Source organism: Eretmochelys imbricata, chromosome 23 (assembly GCF_965152235.1).
Source record: "Eretmochelys imbricata isolate rEreImb1 chromosome 23, rEreImb1.hap1, whole genome shotgun sequence".
Classification (NCBI taxonomy): Eukaryota; Metazoa; Chordata; order Testudines; family Cheloniidae; genus Eretmochelys; species Eretmochelys imbricata.
This window is the reverse complement of record NC_135594.1, coordinates 286,466-310,255: the sequence shown is the minus strand read 5'-3', so window position 1 is coordinate 310,255 and position 23,790 is coordinate 286,466.

Here is a 23,790-nt window from a genome sequence, read left to right as displayed (position 1 = left end):
CCTGGGACAAACAGAGGCAGAGAGAGCTAACAGGACCAGGCTACTGGGGGGAGCCCTGTTAAGAGCTGCACCCAAAAGCCACTTGCAGTGCACAACAAGACATTTTATTGGTCCTACAAAACCCAGATATATTTGTGTATACTTGTGTCCACTGGCACCTTAGCTATTAACCAACTAATCAAATAGATATAGACATCTCCTTTTTATAGAATACTCTCGTAACCAGCCCCACAATCAGCCAGCAGAGCAGGGACAGCAGTACAGGGGCACCAGGGTTTGGGGTTGAATCTTGTGACTTCGCCACCAGGGGAGGACACCCCCACGCAAGGCAACATGAGGATTTGGGGAGACTCTCATCGGAAGGAGATCCTTACAGACCCCTTCCTCCCCAGATCTCCCTCTTCTGTGTTTTACTGTTGCAGAAAGTGACCTGGCCCAAGGGCCTGTCCAAAAAACTCTGGGTGCCAATTACGGGGTAGGCAGGTCTTTACGGAAGAAGGGCAGGTCACCAGACTGGGTGCCTCAGTCCCTACAGCAGGTTTAGCACATCAGCAGTAGAGAGCAAAACCAGCATCCCTAATTCCCAAAGAGGAACCGGAGCTAAAGAGTTCGGATCTGGGTTTTTTCCACAGAGAGGATAAGAGCTGTGGTTGTCGCTCAGCCTAGGGGTCAAGTGCAGAGTTCCCATTGGGTGCACTCATATGCAGAATTCTGGTTCAGACCTATCTTTATTCATTACTCCTTTACATAGGGGGTTCATCAACCCCAGCCTAATTTTGCCTTTTCTTAAATCTTTTGGCTAGCCCCCTATGAAGCGTGACAGGCTTTACACAGAACTAAGCAGAGATATTTCTCATCGGAAGCTGCATCCATTTTCTTTTCACTGAGGGGCACAATATACCTCTTTCCTACTGAAAAATTGTAGCTGACTGAAATAACAATGCTTTGCCTTCCAGAGAATGCTGAAGCCCTGTGAGGGAAGGGAACACAGTGACAAACCCACAGCATAGTGGGGAATGTCAATACAGATTTGGGGTTTAAATAGCTTTTATAAATAGATGCATGTCAAACTGGTGGGGGGAATGCAACTGCCTGGTATTGTCCAGCATAGCTAATAAGCAGTAGGAATAGCCTTCTCCAGTGCTCATGACATGACATTCAGAGTCAAGAGAAAACCCTGAGCAGAATGCTCTCTAGACACCAGAGAAAGGCACTTTGTTGCTACTGATGTCATTGTTAGGAAAGTGGTGCTCCCTTCCCTCTAGCAAGGCAGCCCTTTGTCTAGCTATAATGCACCAATCACCCTGGTACCAAATACAGTCTGTATCAATAACATGTTCAATGAATATTTAAGTTCAGTTTCAGCCGAACTGGTAATAAGTTATGGTAAGAGTACAATGGGCCCTGCACAGAGCCTACATACCATTTAAGTCCTGCTTTGAGAGCTTAAGTGGCATGTAGAACTTGTCCAGACCCCACTGCGTGGGATGAATGTCATCCAAAAGGTCTTTAATAACCACATCTTTACATAGCTCTGCTAATTACTAGGAGACCTATGGCCAATGATTTAATTTTGCAAATTAGCAAATGAACACACACAACAGAAAAGTAAGAGCAAGAACAAGGCATCAAAAATGCACTTTGTTCATTTATTTGACAAATGCAGTTTAGTTTTAATTATGCATGACAATGCTTCTGAGTACACAAGGAAGCGTTCTGCAAGAGATTTTGTATGAGGAAGGATGCCTTAGTAACATGAGACCTACTAAGTCTTTGCTGGGAAGCAGGGAGAGACTTTCACATACTTTTGGCATATGAAATTAATGAGGTTCTACTATATTTTGCATTTATTTAGTGCCTGATATTCATAGAGCTCAAGGTTCTTCTCTAACCAGTAGCTCATATTCCTCCTCTAAGACACTGCACAGCTAAAAGTGCCAAAAGATCAAGCTTTTGCCATTGTGGATGGGAATAATAAAAACATCCTTGACTTATTTGCATAAATACACTGATGCTCCAGACAACCTGGGATTAATATAGAGCAACAGCAGTTGACTTTCTGAAACATTATCCACTGAAGCTACAAGCCATCTCACCTGCAGGACTGTACTGAATCAGGACTCTTTTCAATACTGATAAACAAGCAGGAGTGGCTTAGAGGCCACTGTGCCAATATGCCACCAGGACCTGAGGTATTGCTTCCCTGTCATTCCTAGTCCCGAGTGAATTAGGAACGGTTCAGCACCAAAGGGTTCAAATGGGATTTAAGTGATGAACAGGCCTCCAGCTGGCCTTCTGCATTAGTGAATTCCAACCCAGAAGAAAAACTCCATCTAAATTCTACTTCCTAACTTGGCAGGATTAGGGGAAATGGGAGGCTCAGAGTCCAATAGTCATTATTTGGGCTTGGCAGAATTCGATTTTCTTATTTGCTTGCAATTTCCACTCATAATATAGATTATTTTAAAATATTTTTTCTATTTTTAAATGTTCACAATTGTGCAAAGTTATGGGTTTTAAGCATTTTCTCAATGTTTATCTATTTAAATTTTCACAGTTGCAGGAAATTGGGGGAGGGGTCAGACAATAATTATTTAATTACAGTAGACACATCCAAAAAGTTAAAGGTTTATAATCATTAAGACACAAAGTGTCAACCTCACATGTTAAAATATACAAAGTAAATATCATTAAATCAAACTAACAAGTTCTCAAGCAGCATTTTTCTTGCTTTGCCTACGTAAATTTCTATCGTTGTCTGTGCATGTACAGCGAAATCAACGTTTACTGATCAAAATCTAATCCTTCCAAGCTTATTATTATTGGATCAGCGTCACAGCATGGCTTGGTCAGTGGGGTAACATTTGTGCTGCTTATTCTGCAAGCTGTTGGGTGCAGAGAGTCATAAATATTCAAGCCTTTATGAGATGGAAAATCCTGAGATAACAGGTGCTGTGGCAGGCTGAATTTTCAGGGAGTCACGAGAGAAATCACTTAGCTCTGGGAGAATGGACAATAAATCTTAACCCACAACAGTGTGAACTGATTGCCCTAAAAATAGAAATCGTATTACACACACATTCAACTTATTCCTCTGGCCAAGCACGCAACAGCCCGTGTCAGCAGAGCAGGCTAATTTCCCACACAGAGGGTGCCCTGGTGGAATGAAATATTCTCCCCTTGGAAACTCATTCATGTCCAAAATGATCTGCAGAGTTGATAGGCATCTAAGAGAAAACATACTTCTCAGTTCAAATTAAATAGATTTCTGAGCCAGGTAGAAAGGCTTTTCCCAAGTGAAAGCTCCAGAGTCCATAAGTATTACCTGATGGACACAAATTCCTTCAGAACCAGGGAGGGTGAGGGAGGAACAGTCTTACCCACAGTGTCCCAGGTGCGCTATTCTATGCAACGAAATTTTAAAAAAGAGAGTGAAAAATGTTCCCTCAGGAACAGAGACAAAAATGATGGGGCCAGCTGTGGTTTGGAAGTAGGTGTATGAGCAGTGTCCTTCCTGCCCCAGGAGGTGAATCTCTTCTTTTACTTTCAAGCGCAGCCACAGAATTGTCAATTTTTGTAGCACCGAAAGTAAGCAATGGTTGTGCAAGTAAACAAGCCCAAAATTTGTAAATCAAAGAGCAGGAAGAGGAAGAATACCCATTGTGCTTGCCCTCATACAATTTAAATCAATCTGTCTCCATAACCTTTCATTGCGTGCAACCCTCTAGGTGGGCGATAGCTGCCATTGCAAAGGCCGTTGATGCTTTGTGGAGACTGGATGCCTTATCCAAGAGTCGGACCGCCAAGTCCAGACTAAACTAGCTTGTTGCCAAGGTATCTCTAGCAGGGTTCCAATAGCCTAATCCCAGCTCTACCCCATATGTATCACGTCAAACTCCTGAACAAAAGATAAGAGTTAAACTAACATTTATGCCTCTAAATAACAAGCACCTTAGATGAGCGAGTTGTTGACAGCAGCACATTTTAGTATAACACTGAACTCTGGGTAAAATGCAAGCAGCGAGAGATTAGTATTTACAATACACAAATTTCACAGACATCAAACAAGTCTCAGCAGGGGCAGCATATCTTATTTAGAGTACTTCAGTTTTTAGTTCATTGTATTAAACGAATGAAAAGGATCATAAAATGAGAATTTGTAGAAGACTGCAGTGCCCTACAGGTCTCTATCTATTTCAGATGTGGAAAAAATGAAGCTAATCTGAACCCTTCATCTAGATGATGCAACACAACCAAATTGTATAACTTAGGCTTTGCTTGTTTTCCCTGAAACTTTCCAAGTTATTTCTTCAGAAATTAAAAAGTAGCACTAGAGGCCCTTCTAAAACAATGGGATGGCACTATCATCATGGCCTAAGTCACCAAGCAGAAAGGCAGCTGAAAAATGTTAAATGCAGATTTTTGTCTATCTTACAGGTCCTCCTTCTGGAGTTAATACCAAACAGATGTCAAACTCAGCCCTACCAAGCTTCTCAGACTGTTTCCTCATATGTAATACATATGCTCAGCTCCGTAAGGTAATGCACAAACAGATTATTATAATTATTTATATTGCAGTAGAGCCTGGATTTCTCAGTCATGGACCCAGCCCCACTGTTTTAGACACAATAAAAAGATGGTCCCTGCCCCACAAAGCTTACAGTCTAAGACAAGATAGAACAGGTAGATAAAGACAAGCAGGCAGGGGAGCACAAGAAGAAATAAACACAGGATTGCTGGAAAATTAGAAAGTTGACAAAGAGACAATTTTTTCTCTTCACAGTAACCATAACCTGAAGAGCCATGAAATTTTAAATGAGTATTCTGCAACATAATGCTGAGAGTTTCCAAGAAAAAGCATTTTTGTGCTCCACATCCTAGAGCACTGGGTATAGAAACTAGAAAATGACTTGCAATACTGCTTTAATAAAACACAACAAATATTCTCAAACTTCATTCATTCATAGATTCCAAGGCCAGCAAGCACCCTCACCAATTTATCAACAGCCTTCTTGAGTTACGGGTACCAGAAGCGGACACAGTATTTTAGCAGTCATCACACCAGTGCCAAAAACCTCTCTACTCCTACTCAAGATTCCCCAGTTTATGCATCCCGGGATCGCATTAGCTCTTCTTCAAATAGGAGAAGCCTCAGATCAAATTTTCCTCCACACCTGTCTGGGGCCTTCTCAGATCAGGCTAAAGCCATATTCCCTGTACAAGTATTTCATAGAATCATAGAATATCAGGGTTGGAAGGGACCACAGGAGGTCATCTAGTCCAACCCCCTGCTCAAAGCAGGACCAATCCCCAATTTTTGCCCCAGATCCCAAATGGCCCCCTCAGGGATTGAATTCACAACCCTGGGTTTAGCAGGCCAATGCTCAAACCACTGAGCTATCCCTCCCCCCATTTAACATCATGCATACACAACAGAATTAGAGTCATTAGTGTTTGTACCTGGAAGGTGTCCCCCCTCGACTAGGATGTGCCAGCACATGGCTATTTCTAATTCTGAGTGGCAAGGCGTTACCAGTTTTAAATATTGTACCTGCACTGTTTCAGCCTGCTCAGGGATGTGAATGACATCTCCAGCTATTTACTGTAGTTGATATTATCTGACTGTGGTTCAGAGGGTAGTAATACAGCAGCAGCATTTCACCTCTCACAGCCCAGGTTAGTAGTGTCTAAAAGTTTATCTGGCAGCTGTTCAGGGACTCCTATATAAGTTGGTGTGTCTCAGTCCATTTCTTAACAGACGGGTATCTACCTCACTAAACACAACACTATAAGATGACTCCTTGTTTTGCAGTCCTAGGATAGAGGCTAGAGTTTATGTAGGCTATTAAGAATTCAATACTTTTTTTTTCTTCAGACTGATGGTTCCTCCTATGCAGGCTGAAGGGGACTCTACACTGCTTCTCTCTGGGTTATTCTGGGGGTCCAGACACACCAAGTCCAGCCCTGGAATTGATTTCTGTGAGTGGGTGGTGGTCACTTGTTGCAGGGTCAAGGTGTAGAAATTTAGCAAATAAACAAAAAACAAACCCCAGCAATCTTCCAGGTCTATTCAGCATGTTGCCTTTCCTTTATTCACTGTGTGCTGTCACAGAATGACTGAGAATGTTATTGTGCCACATTTGTATTCTTTAACATACATAAAAATGAATTAAACAAATTAAGAGTCTTTGGCATAAAAATGGAAGGAATAAGGGAATGTAATAATTCACCCACAGAGTGAATGCAATTGATGGAATTAAAGGGACAATTCTGACATTAGCAAAATGAAGCACAATTAATATTACAACTAGGAAACAATAAAAAAAAAGAAAAAGCACCACAACAGAAATACAACATGTATAAGAACAACTCAAGGAAGAGAAAAATCTGTAGCCAAAATGGGTGTCAGAGTCAATACAAAGAGAGGTTTCAGAGTAGCAGCCGTGTTAGTCATCTGTAGCTCACAAAAGCTTATGCTCAAATAAATTTGTTAGTCTCTAAGGTGCCACAAGTACTCCTTTTCTTAATACAAAGAGAGAGACTTCAATGCATATCTCCACTGATTTACAAAGGAGACTGACAAAGAAACCTGTATCTCACTATAGAAAAAATTAATAGGATGAAAGAGGAATATATATATAAACCACTGCAATATTGCCAGCTCCAAGCATTCAGAAATCAATGTCTTGGGATTCTTAGCATAAACATACCCTTAATTTTTGAAGAAAAAGTGTTTTACTTTATACTGAATTGGTTGGAATAATGCCAGTATTGCATATCCCAGCTCCATCTCTTTCAGTCTTCATTTTGACAGAGAGGTCAGCAGCATACAGCAATCTGGTGAGCAGGATGTGGTCACAGCATAAGCTTGACCTTCCTGCAGATACCTCCGTGGGAGATTGTGTTCTCCAATTTTTACAAAAAAGTGTAAATAAATTAGTGTTCCAGCATCACTTGGGTCTGTGAGTATAACATGCACACTGTTGTCAAGTCTTGTCACTTCATCATAAGTCTTGCAATATTTACTATTTTCCTTAAAGCCCCAGCTCCTGGAGTCATGTTGTTAGGTGAGAATCCCAGCTTTAATTTAAAAACTAAGCGCCTAATCCATGTGGTTGTGGAGAAAGCTTGAAAACGTGACTGAAGCGAACCCATAAGCGTCAAATGCCAGAACATAAATAAAAAAGAACGCAATGTGCATTTTTAAGAACAAAAATCTCTCAATTTTGGGGAGCCTGACATGATTTTTCACTGTCTGGAGTTGGCAATACTGCAGTAGTTTATGTACATAAGGTGCTCAGCTCCTTGAGAGCTCGGGCCATTTGGAAAATGGAGCAGTAGGACCTGATCGGGGGGGGGGGGGGGGGAGAGGGCACTTCAGTTTGTTGTGTGGTCCCCAAATGCCCCCAAACCACATGCCCAAGAGGGTTTAGAGCAGTGGTTCTCAAACTTTTGCATTGGTGACCCCTTTCACACAGCAAACCTCTGAGTGAGACCCCCCCTTATAAATTAAAAGCACTTCAAAAAAATATTTAACACTATTATAAACGCTGGCAGGGAAGCATGGTTTGGGGGTGGAGGCTGATGGCTCGCAACCCCCCACATAATAACCTCATGACCCGCTGAAGGGTTATGCCCACCCAGTTTGAGAACCTCTGGTTTAGATCCCCACTTGCTTCCTGCTAGGCCCAAGGTGCTTGGCTCCCTCCCACGAGTTTTGGGGAGGCAGGAATTTACCAAAGAAATCAGTGCTGCACTCAGATATAATACCAGCAACTCTCCCTGGGAAAGGACATAACCCATGATTAATAATAGGGACCTTTCAGCGGCATACAAAGCACTGCCTCAACAGTACAATGCATGGAGCCCCCAGTCCTTAAGAGTACTACCACTGACCCATTATGAGTTCATATTGCACCATCTCAGCCTCAGTCCTGTAGGCCTATTACAGGTATCTCTTACCTCTCACCAGTGATCCCTGGCGCTTGGGTGCAATGGGAGCTCCCAGGCTCTACTGTATCACAGGCCTTCATCGCCATGGCTACCGTTCTAGTCAAGACTCCCAGGCAGGGCCTGGGCCACTTTCCCAGCCTGGCTGCAGCCACCTATGCTCCTTCTCCCTAGGCCTATCTCTAACCCCGTATCCAAGGCACCTTTGGGCTGGCTTACTCCAGCCTCAGCCATGGGGCACCTCTTTCCAATCCTACTTCTATGCCCACTGGTTGATAAAGTTGGCTACAGCCAGCCCCTATCCCCCACTTCAAAATTGCTAAGCTCCCACTCTAGAAGTGCATGCCCTTTCTCTAACCAAGCACAAGGAGTGAGGGGTGGGATTTCCTCCCAGTCCTCTGGCCAATAGCTGCATAGGGCCTGCTCTATTTGCTCACCCCTTAATCAATTATCTGGGCTTTTGGTGGGTAGGCCTGGCCTGTTTCAGACTGCTGCTGTGGGCATGTGAAGGGAGGCCTTCCCCTCAGGTCGCATGCAGGGCACACAGTAGTGCTTCTGGCACCTCCCCTTGTGCCTAAAACTCTTCATTGGTGCTGCTGATGCTTAGTGGCTCTGGAAAAATGAGGCACCTTTAAAGTGTCCCAGCTTGAGCACCCAGATACTGGGGCACCCCAAATAACAACCATTTCTGAATGTTTGGGCCCACAATAATAGGGAATAGCTGTGCAGGAGTGACCAGCAGTGTCCTATACTCCACAAACTGCACTGAATAAATGCAGGAGAGGGCTCTGAGGTTTCCCCAGGAATGGGAAAAATAAATGTAAAATAGATTAAACATGCTGTAGCTTTAACTCCTCTCAGACCCATGTGCTCTCCCACTCCTTGCTCTCCAGACAGAAGTGTGGGAATTGCCATAATGGACTAGACACACGGCCCATCCAGCCCTGTCTCTGACAACAGCCGGATGTTTCGGAGGACAGTGCAAGAACCCCCACACTATACAGATGGGAGGCAATAAAACCCTCCCCATGATGGTCCTACCCTAACCACTAATAGAGATTGCCTTCAAGACATGAGAGTATATCTCTTGTCCTATACTTTGTTAGTATTAACTATTATAACTCTGGGAAGTCTTGTTAACCCCATACGATGTCTCAGCTATCTTTGAACCTTGCTAAATTCTTGGCCAGCAGGACATCTTGCCAGGAGAAGTGAGTTCCACAGGCTAGTCACACCTTGTGTGAAAACATATTTCCCCCTTCTTATCAGTTTTGAATTTGCCATTTCCCAATGCAACTGAATCTCCCCTTCTTCTGGAGCCGTGAGATCCGGCGACTAGACGCCCCCGCTCTCCCTGCTCTAGACCGGTAGTTTTCAACCCGTGGTCCTGGGACCCTGAGGGAGATTTCCAAAGAGTCTGCACCTGGCATCCCCCGCTGGACGCGTGTTCGGAGCCGGCCGGCGCAGAAGGACGAACCCCGCTGCTCTCGACGGTTCCTTATTTTACACACCACCATGCGCACCCCCTCAGTCCCGCCGAAACAACCCCCACCCCACCCCCGGAGCCACCGCGCCCCGGCCGCCCCCTCCCGCCTTCCCGCCGCCGCCCCGCCTCGCCTCGCCTCGTCTCATGAGCGGGCGGCAGCGCGGCCGCTACCGCGCGTGCTCGGCGCGCGCCCGCCGCTCGAGCCTCCCTGAGCCGGGCGGGCTGCGTCCCCAGCCGCCGCCGGTTCCCGGGCTCGCCGAGCAGGGGGCGGCTGGGTGGCGCCCGGCGGCAGGAGCGGGGCCGGGGTCAGACCGCGCGGGATGGAGCCGCCGCCCCGCGCCGGGGTCCTGAGCCGGCCCTAGCCGCCGCCCTCCCCCCCGCTGAGCCGGGAGGCGCCGCCTCAGGGACCGGCCAGACGCCGGGAAGGGGGCCCCGGAGACGGGCCGGCTCAGCCCTCGCTGGCGCCGCGCCTGGGCCGGGGGCGCATGGAAGAGCCCCCCTTTCCAGCCGTCTCCGCAGCTAGCCGCCCGCCGGCCTGAGCCCCGGGCGCGTCCCGGGGACTCGGCCGAGGGCGCCGCCCCAGCCCTGCCTGCCCCGGGCGCAGTGGCCGGGGAGCCCGCGCTGCCGGGGGGCTCGGGGACCGGTCGGGGGAGTAGCGGCGTCGCTTGCAGAGGGCTGGGCGGATTTACACCGGGCTCCGGATTCCCCTGGGGGGGAACCTGGATGTGATTTGTTCTTCTTCCCACCGGCCGGCCGGCGAGAGACCAGCCCGCCGGGCTGCGCCGCTGGGCGCCCCCACCCGCGGGGCCCCTGGACAGCTGCGACTCGTGCTTGGCCGGGGGCAGAGAGCCCTGCCCGCTCCGGATCACTGCGGTGCCAGCGCCTCCACCTCTTCCACGGTAATTCTCTCTCCTTCCGTCTCCCAGAGCTGCCGGTGCTGTTCAGACATCGCCTGGCGTGGGGGGGGGAGCGCTGGTGTTGGAGGGCTTGGGCGGTGGGTGACAGCGCTGCCCGGCTCTGCGAGGTGTTATCGCCTCGGAAAGGTGTGGCACTGGTCGTGCTGTGCTGGGGACTCGGTACCGCTCCGTCTGGTTCGGAGCCCTAGATCGGGAAAAGAGGGAATATGTACATGGTGCCTAATTTCAGAGTCAAAGCTAGGGGGAGGGAGGGTCGGGAGCCCTGGCATGCCGTTACTTCCTTTTACAAAAATGTCTGGATTTCTTGGCCCTATGTTTATCGAGAGAGTTATATTTTTAAAAAAGTTGTAGAAAGCTCTGGTTGCTGGTGCTATGAAAGAAGTACTTTGGGTGGGTTTTAATATTTGTTGTTTCCTTGATGTCCTGATTTCCATGCTATTAAAAAAATGCATAGGACATAAACTTGAGAAAACAGATGATGAAGAGAGAAATCTTCCCTTTGTATGTATGCTGTGTAGGCGATACGGTGTCTGCTATAAATAGAGATGCAGGTTCAGCTGATAAGGGGACAAACAGCATCTAATTTTTAAATTATGTTTGAATTAGCTTTTGACTGCCTCAGCATCTTAACATTTTCTCAGCATCAGCCAGAAGATAAATAATATGGGATGAACAGATTCTAACAGTGTCATGATTTTTTCCCCTAGTTCTTGATAAATTGCATTGTCATTGTCAGATGTGCCTTGTGTTGCTTGTGCCAGTGTTTTAACTCTCTCTATCTCCCTCTGAAGAGAAATGAAATCCAATCATAACATTACAAACACCTGCTGATAAGTGAGAATGCTTCTTATTCAGTGAGTCACTTTCCAGAGCAAGTCAGAGTTGATTTTACACTGAATAAGGCTCCTTGTAATTGGTAATTTGATCATATGTGACGGCTGAAATAAAACTCTCTTAGCAGAATTCTCTCAGGCATTTCATTTTCCCCTTTGCACAATTCCTGGTATAAATTATTGGTGCCTCATAGTTGAAAATGTTTTTTTTTAATGGCATCCAGAAACCAAGACCTGCCAAAATCAAAGCCTGATAAGAATTGAGCTGTGTGTGTGTGTGTTTTAATAGTTTAATTTTGGCATATAATTTAAGCAAAAAGTTTCTAACATTCCACTTCATACACATTTTCAAGGGTTACACCTGATGTGCTGCAGCTAGCTGAAGGGAAGGAACCCTTGAGGGGGCCATTTAGGGGTCTGGGGCAAAAATTGGGGACTGGTCCTGCTTTGAGCAGGGGGTTGGACTAGATGACCTCCTAAGGTCCCTTCCAACCCTGATATTCTATGATTAACCCTGATAAGCCAGGCAGTGCTGTTGTCCATGTGAGGCTCATGTTTTGTGCAGTGACAGGATGAAGTGGAGCGATATAAATGGATATCATAGTTGATTTTTTTTTTTTTTTAATATCAGTTGTATTCACATTCAGTCAGAACATCCTTTCAGCTTCTTTGCTGTATGAAGCTGGTTAAATGATCTGCACAGTGTCCTGTAGTTGCAGGGTCTATTGTAAGAGATTATGGTATTGTCATTGAGACCTGCTAAGGTGATGCACATAATAAAAAAATGACTGCATAGATTGTAGGTTTGAACTGAGGTTGCTCAGATAGGAAGAAGACTCCCAAGACCATTCACTGGGGAGCATCATTTCCAAAAGACCCAGACATAAATGTGAGGATGACGGGGTTCTTTATCTAATAGGAGTTTGAAACATCACAATAGCATAGTTACCTAAGAAAGTTTGTTTTAAGGATGCAAGATGCTTTTTCCTTAAGGTTGATTTGGTGAAGGTTTTCCTTCTATACATTGCAGCTGGGAGCACAGGTGTCTTAAGACTCCTATGAAGTATGAGTGACATTTAATCCCTCATTAAATCTTGAAGATATCTTCCACCTTCTTAAATAAAATTTTATCAGGAGTTAAGATTGATTTCACCCCCCTTTCTGATCAGAATAAAGATGAAGTGCTTCTACTAAAATGCCATGTTATGCATTAAAATATTGCTTGTAGGTACAAGATAGCTTTCAGAAAAAAGCAGTTGTGCTGCTCAGGGACCAGGCTAAAATGGAGCTTTAACTCAACTGATAGGAAATCATTATGAACTGGTGAGGCACAAATAGATTCTTTAGTAAAAAAAGGTGAGTGGATGCCAAAATCACTTCTGTTCAGGAAAGCTACTACAAAATATGCTGGCTGCTTTTTACTTCTGAGAAGCCAGTTGAATCTAATTACGTTAGGAGAATGAGGAAGCATCATTGTAGACTTAAATGTGGTGGTTAGAGACTCATAAGGATATTAATGTTTGATTATCCCATAAATCCTAAAAGTCATAGTTTAAAGGCAACTGGCTACAGTTCTTCTCAGATTATGAAGTGATGCATTGATTTTTAATGTTTTGTGTGAATTTAGCATTGCTGGGAGGTGCTAGCTTTGGCAGCCCTGCTGTCTGAGAACCTCATCACAGAACTGCTTACAGTACAGACAGTGCAAGTCTTGCTACCTGCCCACCTGTGATGAAAGAGAATTCTCTAAGCCAATTCAGTCCTTGCTGAGATTACCACAAGGGGGCCCATTCTATGTCTCTGTCCAGTAGGAATTGGTCTGAGACTCATTTTTATGATGGACCTGGCTTGGATTTGAACTGATGACCCAGAGCTGAACAGGTCTGTAGTCCATTACCATCCCAGAGCCACCTAGTCATCTTATGCAGTGAGTGCATGGTTTAGGCTGTGCTGTGGTTTTATACCTGTAACATGAGAGAATCTAAGGTATAATTTATACATGCCCCAGGAGAGCACTGGCTACAGTCAAGTTTATAATCAGAATCCTTTGGTGTGTCAGAAATAAATGGGGGATTTAGGATGCTCGTGTGATGGGTTCCCCAGGTTGTAACCTGGAACTGGGGTACCAGTGATCCCTCTGTCCCATCAACTTGGGTTCCCTTTCATACTGTGACAAGCTGCAAACCTCTCCAGGTACTGCATTTACACAGATATCCACAGGCAGGGACACACCCAGCTGAGTTACATGAATGCTACTCCCAGCCACTCATGAACCAACAACAGAGAGGCTCCAGCCAATTCCCCCCACCCCCCTGCAGCTCAGGACCCCACACCTGTACCATCTTGCTCTGGTCAGAAGCCTGACCAGTGTAAATTTATTACCAGTCTGCCTCTCCATCAATGTGGAAAGGATATGCACCAGCTTATGTTCCTGAGCTGAGGTTTTCCAAGCACTTCAAGCAAAATACATTGTTTAATAAACTTGTTTTATGTTTTACTTAAACTACAGAAAGATAGATTTTAAATGGTAGGCATAAAGGATAGAGATGGTTACCAAAGAAAATAAAAATCAGTGCACAACCTAAGTCCTATAAACTAAATAGGATTTGAGTCAAGCAGTGTCTCACCCTGATAGACGGTCCAAGCAAGTTACAGATCTTCCATACACAGGCTGGGCTCATCTTGAGCCCAGGACCACCTTGCCTTGTCAGTCTTTGACAAATAAAAGGAAGTTCTTCTTCACTCAGTGCACAGTCAACCTGTGGAACTCCTTGCCTGAGGAGGTTGTGAAGGCTAGGACTGTAACAGGATTTAAAAGAGAACTGGATAAATTCATGGAGATTAAGTCCATTAACTGGCTATTAGCCAAGATGGGTAATGAATTCCCTAGCCTCTGTTTGTCAGAGGGTGGAGATGGATGGCAGGAGAGAGATCACTGGATCATTACCTGTTAGGTTCACTCCCTCTGGGGCACCTGGCATTGGCCACTGTCGGTAGTGTTTGTCCTCCAGATGTGTTTCCAGGTGTTCAGTTGGGGGGGGGGGGGAGTGAGGCCAAGTGATGATGTCACTTCCCCTCTTTTATAGTTTCTTCCAGCTTGCTGGAAAGACCCTTTGCTATGACATGAGTCAAGCAGTCTCCATTGTCTCCGTGCTATCTCTGAGAAGTGTCCATTGTATACAGATGCTGGGATAGTTCTTCGGAATGTAAATTCCCTTCAGTGGGCCATCAACATGTCTGGCTGTTCCACTGTTGTATCTGAAAGGCTCCATCATATTTCAGTAACACACACACACAGAGCAAAACTTCATAACTTCTCATACAATTATAGCACATACAATCTAACAGGGTATTAATGTTCAACAGTTCAAGACTTTTAAAATAATAACTCACAAGGCATACTTTGTACAGCGTATATCATAATTATATGAAAGTGTTGAATATGGGGGTTCCATGGTGCTGTTTTGAGGTACAGAGTGCCACAGCTTGTCATTGGGAACTAGTGTTTGTTCTAACTAGAAATGTGCTATCTTAGAAACAATTCACAGATGCCCTTTAAGAATGCATTTCTGCCAGCAGATTGGCTCCTAATAGGTGTGTTTCAAGTCTGCACATCAAAGCTCACAGATAAGTTCCTTCATCCTGTTTTTTTTCAGAGTGAGGCATTTAACAAGGATTCATTGTTAAGGCCAGAAGGGACCCTAATGATCATATAGTCTGATTGCCTGCATAACTAAGGCTAGGGAATTTCACAAAAAAAGGTCATGCATCAGGCTGGTAAATACTGGTTGAGTGTATTTTTTTACCATGTTGTAGCCATGTTGGTCCCACGATATGAGCGACATCAGGTGGGTGAGGTCATATCTTTTTATTTGAAGTTGGTCCACCTAGGCTCTGTATTTTTAGAGAGGTTTCAGAGTAGCAGCCGTGTTAGTCTGTATCCACAAAAAGAAAAGGAGGGCTTGTGGCACCTTAGAGACTAACAAATTTATTTGAGCATAAGCTTTTGTGAGCTACAGATGCATTCAGCCACTGAATGCATCCGATGAAGTGAGCTGTAGCTCACAAAAGCTTATGCTCAGATACATTTGTTAGTCTCTAAGGTGCCACAAGCCCTCCTTTTATTTTTTAGAGAGAGATATACAATCTTGATTTGAAGAGTCCAAATGACAGAGAATCCATCACATCTTTCAGCTCTTGCCAAGAATCTGCTCATTGCTCTAGCTAGGTGACTGAAACATGAGGGCTTTTAGAGAGACTTTATTCTGGAAGTTCAGAACTTGGCAGCTCAGACTGGCTTGTCTAAAGCTTTAATTAGCAGGTTTATAATTTGGAGCTTAACTGTTGTGGCTGGTAGAACTGATCAATCCAGCTCAAACTGGTCTCAACAGCTCAAGTTCTTGCTCAGGTAGAACAGTTCTTACCATTTTAGGGGGCTCTGTATGTGTGGGGAGTGGGGGAGGGAGGCAGCTAGTAAGCAAAACTTTACAGAGAACACAAAAAGAAAAGGAGTACTTGTGGCACTTGATGCACAGTATGCATCCGATGAAGTGAGCTGTAGCTCACGAAAGCTTATGCTCAGATAAATTGGTTAGTCTCTAAGGTGCCACAAGTACTCCTTTTCTTCTTGCGGATACAGACTAACATGGCTGTTACTCTGAAAACTGAGAACACAAAGACCCTCTTTCACACCAGATAAAATAAGACAGCAAAGGCTCTGATGTAAACTCTCTCATTCATCCTTTAAAATAATTTGCTGGTAAAAGGTGCCAGAGTCCTCTCTGGAGACAGATGCTCTCTTCATCCACACAAAGGTACAGCATGAGACCAGAAGTGACTGTGCAAGGTTTCTCTGGGTCCAGTGTACCTAGAGAAACTATCTTTAGGCAAGTTTCAGAGTAACAGCCGTGTTAGTCTGTATTCGCAAAAAGAAAAGGAGTACTTGTGGCACCTTAGAGACTAACCAATTTATTTGAGCATAAGCTTTCGTGAGCTACAGCTCACTTCATTGGATGCATACTGTGGAAAATACAGAAGATGTTTTTATACACACAAACCAAGAAAAAATGATGAAGTGAGCTGTAGCTCACAAAAGCTTATGCTCAAATAAATTGGTTAGTCTCTAAGATGCCACAAGTACTCCTTTTCTTTTTGCATTTTTAGGCAAGTGTAGCCTCCATGTCCCTTTCAGTCAGTCTGTTGTCTTTCTGCTGAGATCGCCAATAGAAATGGTTTTGGTGAAAAGTAATTTTGGGTTTTCATCAGAAATGAAAGCCTTGATGTTGTTTTTAATGAAAAAATCAAACTGAATTTGGTTGGTAAACATTTTCAGGTTTTGGTTTAAAACTTGGTTTTCATTTTTTTCTAAATTGAAAGCAGTTGGGTTTTTTGTTTTACAGAAAATGGTATTCAAATTTTGTTTTCCAGTTTCTCTTTAATTGAAAAATGTTAATGGGAAATTTCAGCACCCCTCCCCGAGCCCAAATTTCCCGTGAAAAATAATTGGCCTTTTTCTTTTCTTTTTTTCTAGCTGGCTGTTCTGGTAGTGGGTGTTGAAGCGAGTTTTGCTGGAGGTTGTTAATGAAATGCTACCATGATAATTACTTGGCACATCATTGTGATCAGGCTGATTAGATCAATTCTCTTTTTACAAAGCATTTTACACCGATCTACATTTGCAAAAGCGACTAGCAAAAAGAAAAGGAGTATTTGTGGCACCTTAGAGACTAACAAATTTATTTGAGCATAAGCTTTCATGAGCTACAGCTCACTTCACAAAAGCTTATGCTCAAATAAATTTGTTAGTCTCTAAGGTGCCACAAGTACTCCTTTTCTTTTTGCGAATACAGACTAACACGGCTGCTACTCTGAAAAGTGACTAGGGATTCTGGGAGCTCAAGTTAGCACTTTAAAGAGGTCTGAGTTTCAGAACATTCTGGAAATTGGGCTTCCCTTTGAGTTTTTCAGGCTGGAAGACAGTGTGGCCAGATGGCTAGAGCACTAGACTGGGACTCAGGAGACCTGCATTCTATTCCTAGCTTGTCCACTGGTCTGCTGGGTAATTCCATTCTCCTTTTGGTGCCTCAGTTTCCCCACCTGTAAAATGGGGATAATGATGCTTACCTTCTTTATAACGTTCTTTTGGATCTGCTGAGGGAAAGCACTGTATAAAATCCAGAGATTATAATTGGTTATTACCCCAACTCACTGGTCATGTTTGAACATTTAGGCCATGGCAACTGTGTGACACAGGGTCAGCTGGATCTCAGAGCTCAGGAAATGCAAAGACTCCAGGGGCTTAAGGCCAAATCCAAATTTATTAACCACCAAAGTGCACCATAGATCCAAATAGGGTCCCAGACTTTTTTCTGTGCCTGCAGGTCTTTTCATCACTACATGCAGACGGTCCTTGGACTTATGACACAATTGGTTTCTGAAAGTTGCGTCAGAAGTCAAAATTGCATCATAACTCGGAACTGCAGACTACTCCATTGCGGGACCGAGCATCGTAAAGTCGAAACCAATTGTCGTAAGTTGAATTAGAGTGTCAGTTCAGAAACGTCATAAATCGAGGACTCCCTGTACTCCTTCTGGTGACCTACCAGGCCCACCTACTCGTAAAGGGATAGCACCCTATCCCAAAGTAGCCAGCTGTTGGATTGTGATGATATGAACATCTGTCGATAGGTCTCAGCATTGTCAGACCCCAACTAGATAGGTTGTCCGCCAGGCAAGAACTTTAATTCTTCCAGTTGCCTTGGCCCATTTGTCTCTGGCCTCCTCAAAGGTTATTTGGGGTAGAGAGGCTATGAATTTACATCAGACACTTCTCATCCTATTCTTTTCAGAAAACGGAAAGGTCATTATCTGCACGCATGTTCCAGAAGGATTTGCACTAATCTAACGGGGGAATCATTTCTGTGGGTATAATAAGTGAAATTTTGCTGCATTGGGAGGTATTGGACAAAGGAGAACTCTTGAGCATAATTTCAAAAGAGGAACTGTATTGATTTTTGTAACTAAGAGGAACTATACTCCTCTGATCCAATGCTTGGTTTTATGTCCTTTTCCAGAAGAGCAATTAGTCTGGGAAAATTGGCAGTGCTCAGCCCAGTTGTGACAGGAGTTCACTATGGAACAGAATTCCTTTGAAATATGTGCATATTCTCATCTAATCGGTCATGATCACATTTCGAGACACATTTCTAGGATCACTGAACCTCTGCTGAGCCCAATCATGTGTAGTCAGTACAATCTTGTGCAAGACCAAATAACTCCACCTTTTGCTAAAGCTAGTGGTTCCAGATATTTTTTTTAATCAAAACTAAATTATTTATATCCTTGTTGCAGTTCTTTAGCACCCAGCAGTTTCCTAAAGGGATTGTTAAGCGCAAAGAGGGAGAGAAAAAAAATTAAGAAATCCCAGCCCAGTCTTTGCAGCTCATTTATTGCCTGAAATGATTTCAAGTGTACCCTTTCCTGGAGAATAACATGTGCTCCTAACCAGAGCCCCACCCGTGCCCTCACTTCCACGTTCCTGGTTATCTTCAGTCTTGACAACCAAATACTTTCTTTTCCTAGGAAAGAATGCACAGTCTGCTGGGCTGGGGGAGGAGGTATACAACCCCTTTTAAGGAACAGTCTGGAGCTTACAGCTAAAACAGCCTGTGTGCAGTCAAGGAGCACCCTCCCTCATCTTTGGGTCTGAGCTGTATAAACAGGAAAAGAAAGCTGAGCAGGAGCAAGAGAGACGGGATTGGGAGCCATGCTGGATGGGCCCTAGAAACTGTTTTTTGACCACATGTTTGGCTGCTCTGTCTCATGCCTTTTAGGTAAGGGCCTTATGAACTGGGTTTTGGCCTCCCCCAGCTCTAATCTTGTACATCTACTTAAAAATAGCTAAACTCGTGCAATCTTGGGTCATTTTTTCTGGGATGGTTTTGGGGAGGGTTTTTTTCTGAAGGGAGATTTTGAAAACTGTAGGGCCCTGTTCGTACTGCAGTCCTTCCCCAGACATAATTCCCACTCTAGTTTTGTCTGAGTGAGGACTGCAGTAGTAATGTGTGTGGTCAAAGAGACCCCCTTGGGACTGTCACCTGACGTGCTGAAACTACCTCTGAGCCCGTTTTCCTTGCCAGCTTGGGACTCCAGAATCCTTATCTTTTTGAGCCAGACACACAAGTCCTTCTCAACACAGACCCAGAGTCTGAGCGCCCCCCCCCCACCCCTCTCAAGCTGCAGACTTTAACCAAACCTGCTCAGCAGGTTTCCTATCTCCAACACCCAGACACCCAGCTCCCAACAGGATCCAAACCCCAAATAAATCCATTTTACTCTGTATAAAACTTATACAAGGTAAACTCATAAATTGTCCACTGTCTATAACACTGCTAGAGAGAAATGCACAGCTGCTTTCTCCCCCAGGCATTAATCACTTACTCTGGGTTTATCAATAAACAAAAGTGATTTTATTAAGTATAAAAAGTAGGATTTAAGTGATTCCAAATAATAACAGAACAAATTAAGTTACCAAGCAAAATAAAACAGAACACGCAAGTCTAAGCCTAATACATTTAAGAAAGGTTTTGGAGTGGTAGCCGTGTTAGTCTGTATCAGCAGAAAGAATGAGAAGTACTTGTGGCACCTTAGAGACTAACAAATTTATTTGGGCATAACCTTATAAAGCCCACTTCATCAGATGGATGCAGTGGAAAATACAGTAGGAAGATAGATAGATAGATATACAGAAAACGTGAAAAAATGGGGGTTGCCATACCAACTTTTAATGAGACCAATCGATTAAGGTATGCTATTATCAGCAGGAGAAAGAAAACTTTTGTAGTGATAATCAGGATGGTCCATTTCAAACAGTTGACAAGATGGTGTGAGTAACAGTAGGGGTGAAATTAGCATGGGGAAATAGTATTAGTTAGTGTAATGACTCCCAGTCTTTATTCAAGCCTAATTTAATGGTGTCCAGTTTGCAGATTAATTCCAGTTCTCCTGTTTCTCATTGGAGTCTGTTTTCAAAGTTTTTTTGTTGAATAATTGCGACTTTTAGGTCTGTAATTGAGTGTCCAGGGATGTTGAAGTGTTCTCCAGCTGGTTTTTGAATATTATAATTCTTGATGTCTGATTTGTGTCCATTTATTCTTTTGCATAGAGACTGTCCGGTTTGGCCAATATACATGGCAGAGAGGCATTGCTGGCACATGATGGCATATATCACACTGTTAGATGTGCAGGTGAACGAGCCTCTTATGGTGTGGCTGATGTGATTAGGTCCTATGATGGTGTCCCTTGAATAGATATGTGGACAGAGTTGGCAACGGGCTTTGTTGCAAGGATAGGTTCCTGGGTTAGTGTGTTTTGTTGTGTGGTTGCTGAAACTGAATACAAGTAAATCTTAGCCTCAGAGATATTCCAATAAGCTTCTTTCACAGACTAGACTCCTTCCTAGTCTGGGCCTAATCCTTTCCCCTGGTACAGTTCTTGTTCCAGCTCAGGTGGTAACTAGGGGATTTTTCATGACTGGCCCCCTTTTATAGCTTTGGCCCAAGGCGGAAATCCTTTGTCTCTCTGGTTCCCACCCCTCCTTCTAAATGAAAAAGCACCAGGTTTAAGATGGATTCCAGAATCAGGTGACATGGTCACATGTCACTGTAAGACCTCATTCTTCATTACCCACAGGCTGGCCCCCATGTCCACAAGAAGGCTTGCAGGTAAATAAACCATATTCGGCCAATTGTCCTAGTCAATGGGTGCCATCAAGATTCTAAACCACCATTAATGGCCCACACTTTGCATAATTACAATAGGACCTCAGAGTTAACTTCATATTTCTAGTTTTAAATACAAGAATGATACATATATACAGATAGGATGAACACACTCAGCAGATTATAAACTTTGTCAGGATACCTTCCAAGAGACCTTTTGCATAAAGCGTATTCCAGTTACATTATATTCACATTCCAAGCATATTTTCATAAAGCATATGGAGTGCAACATCACAGTAAGAAGAAAAGGAGTACTTGTGGCACCTTAGAGACTAACCAATTTATTTGAGCATGAGCTTTCGTGAGCTACAGCTCACTTCATCGGATGCATACCGTGGCATTTCCACGGTATGCATCCGATGAAGTGAGCTGTAGCTCACGAAAGCTCATGCTCAAATAAATTGGTTAGTCTCTAAGGTGCCACAAGTACTCCTTTTCTTTTTGCGAATACAGACTAACACGGCTGTTACTCTGAAACCAACATCACAGTGTGGCACAATAGTGAGAGGCAGGCAGTTGCTTACAGAGTGTTTCTAATACTTACAAGGTGTTATATACTGGCAGTATTTATAGGGCCAGCAATAATATAGACACACACAGCTTCCTTCTCCTTGCCAATTCACATTAAAAAAGGACGTTAATAACCATTAACTGTATTAGAGCTCTTGTTAAGTTTGTTGAATTGAAAAAGCTTCCTATGGGAAGAATAATGCACAGGGCAGTTTCTCATAGCAACATGACCTCTGCCCACTGTTCCTTCACCACCTGTCTGGAGGTGCTGCTTCTAAGCTGTGAGAAGAGAGTTTGGTTGTCTTGCCTAATTGCTGGCTTCTGTACATGGATTTCTGACAAGGGGATTAAATTTTAATATATGGACATCTGAACATTCTGAGATGAACTGATCCCACCCCTTACAAGGCCTGTAGAAATACCTTCAGGTGGCAGCATTTTATCAACCTAGAATTGTCTAAATAAGTAGAGCCCTGCAAATCCATGGATATCCGCTTTATATCCATGGATATACACATGTTTGCAGATCAGATGCGGATCCAAGTTTGGTGTCCGCGCAGTGCTCTATAAATAACAGGTGAAAGTCAAATAGTTAATCTAGGCTCACCAGCTGGTAAATTCTGAGACCCCCACAGTATGATGCTGCAGCAGTGGGTTTTCACCTGCAGTTTGTTTGTTTTGTATTTATACTTCACACCTGTTTCATGAATGATTTTTCTATGATTGCGTGGTGCAGTGTTTTGCGAACCTGATCTTGGAAATTCTTTGGGATAAAATAGTGGCTTAGTTGGTGGGGGCCAGGGGCATCCAGAATGTGAGAAATAAGCTCTGGGTATTAGATAGGTTTCGGAGTAGCAGCCATGTTAGTCTGTATCCGCAAGAAGAAAAGGAGTACTTGTGGCACCTTAGAGACTAACCAATTTATTTGAGCATAAGCTTTCGTGAGCTCACTTCATGAGCTGTAGCTCACAAAAGCTTATGCTCAAATAAATTGGTTAGTCTCTAAGGTGCTGTTAGGGGGCTTATTCCTTCACCCACTTACTTCCCTGGTCCTTCGCGCATGAACAGAGAGCAACAATACCCGAAGTCCAAAGGTGTAAACAATTCGATGTTTATCAGGGTGAACTTCCAGCAAGCATGATTCCAGCTTCCTTCCTTAGTATCCTCCTTCCCAGCTCTGACACCACAGAGCCTTACACCTGTGTCCCTGTTCCCATTCCTGCCCTTAGCCAAACATGATTCCAATTTCCCCAGCCCCATTCCCTGTTCCCATTTCCCCTTTTAGCAAAACATGATTCCAATTTTCTTACCCTGTTCCCATTTCCCCCACCCACCCACACCCACTCACTTCCTCATTGACTACAGATTATGTAGTAAAACTTGAGTTCTGCTTAGCTATACCTTAACCAATCATTTTCCTGACATTTAACTAACCAATCCTAACATATTGTAACATGATTATGTACCCAATTATATCCCACCACCTTAATTAGTTTACACCCAGCAAAATTAATTATACAGCAGACAAGAACAATCACAGAACCAGACAGATTATACAGACAAACAATAGCAAAGTGGGAACTATAATGACAAGACAATACAGAAGTGAGGATTTCACATCCCAGCTATTGATAAGTGAGTTCTTGCCAGACAGAATGCTATCAAACTAAGTTTCCTTTTACATTTTCTAGGCACTTCCCTTTCTCTAGAGGTGATAGGAATACAATCCTGTCCTGATAGTGCCAAACAGCCCAATAGCACCTTATTTCAATGTGACTAGTTTGGAATGTGAGGATGTGACTGTTCGCTTCCTAGCTTATGGCTGCCTCTGCTGCTTAGCCAAAGGCCTTAGCCTAAGAACAGGGCCTCAGACTGTCACAGCAAGAGAAGGCCCTTACACCGGCAGACAGTGATTTTGATTCTTTCTTTTGTACCTCTATAACTAGCCAAGTGATAAGAATACACCTACATTCTTAGAGTATAGGCCTTTACAGACAGGCCTGAATATCTTTGTCCTATTGTTTCATATTCTCTGTGTATATATAAAGTCTGCTGCAGTTTCCACGGTATGCATCTGATGAAGTGAGCTGTAGCTCACGAAAGCTCATGCTCAAATAAATTGGTTAGTCTCTAAGGTGCCACAAGTACTCCTTTTCTTTTTGCGAATACAGACTAACACGGCTGTTACTCTGAAATTTGTCCTCACAGGTGCCACAGGTACTCCTGCTCTGGGTATTGTACAGCTACAAGTCAAGAGTTTGATGTTTCCTTCTCCTTTGCCATTGAAGGTTTGCAGACTATGCAGTTTTAATTGT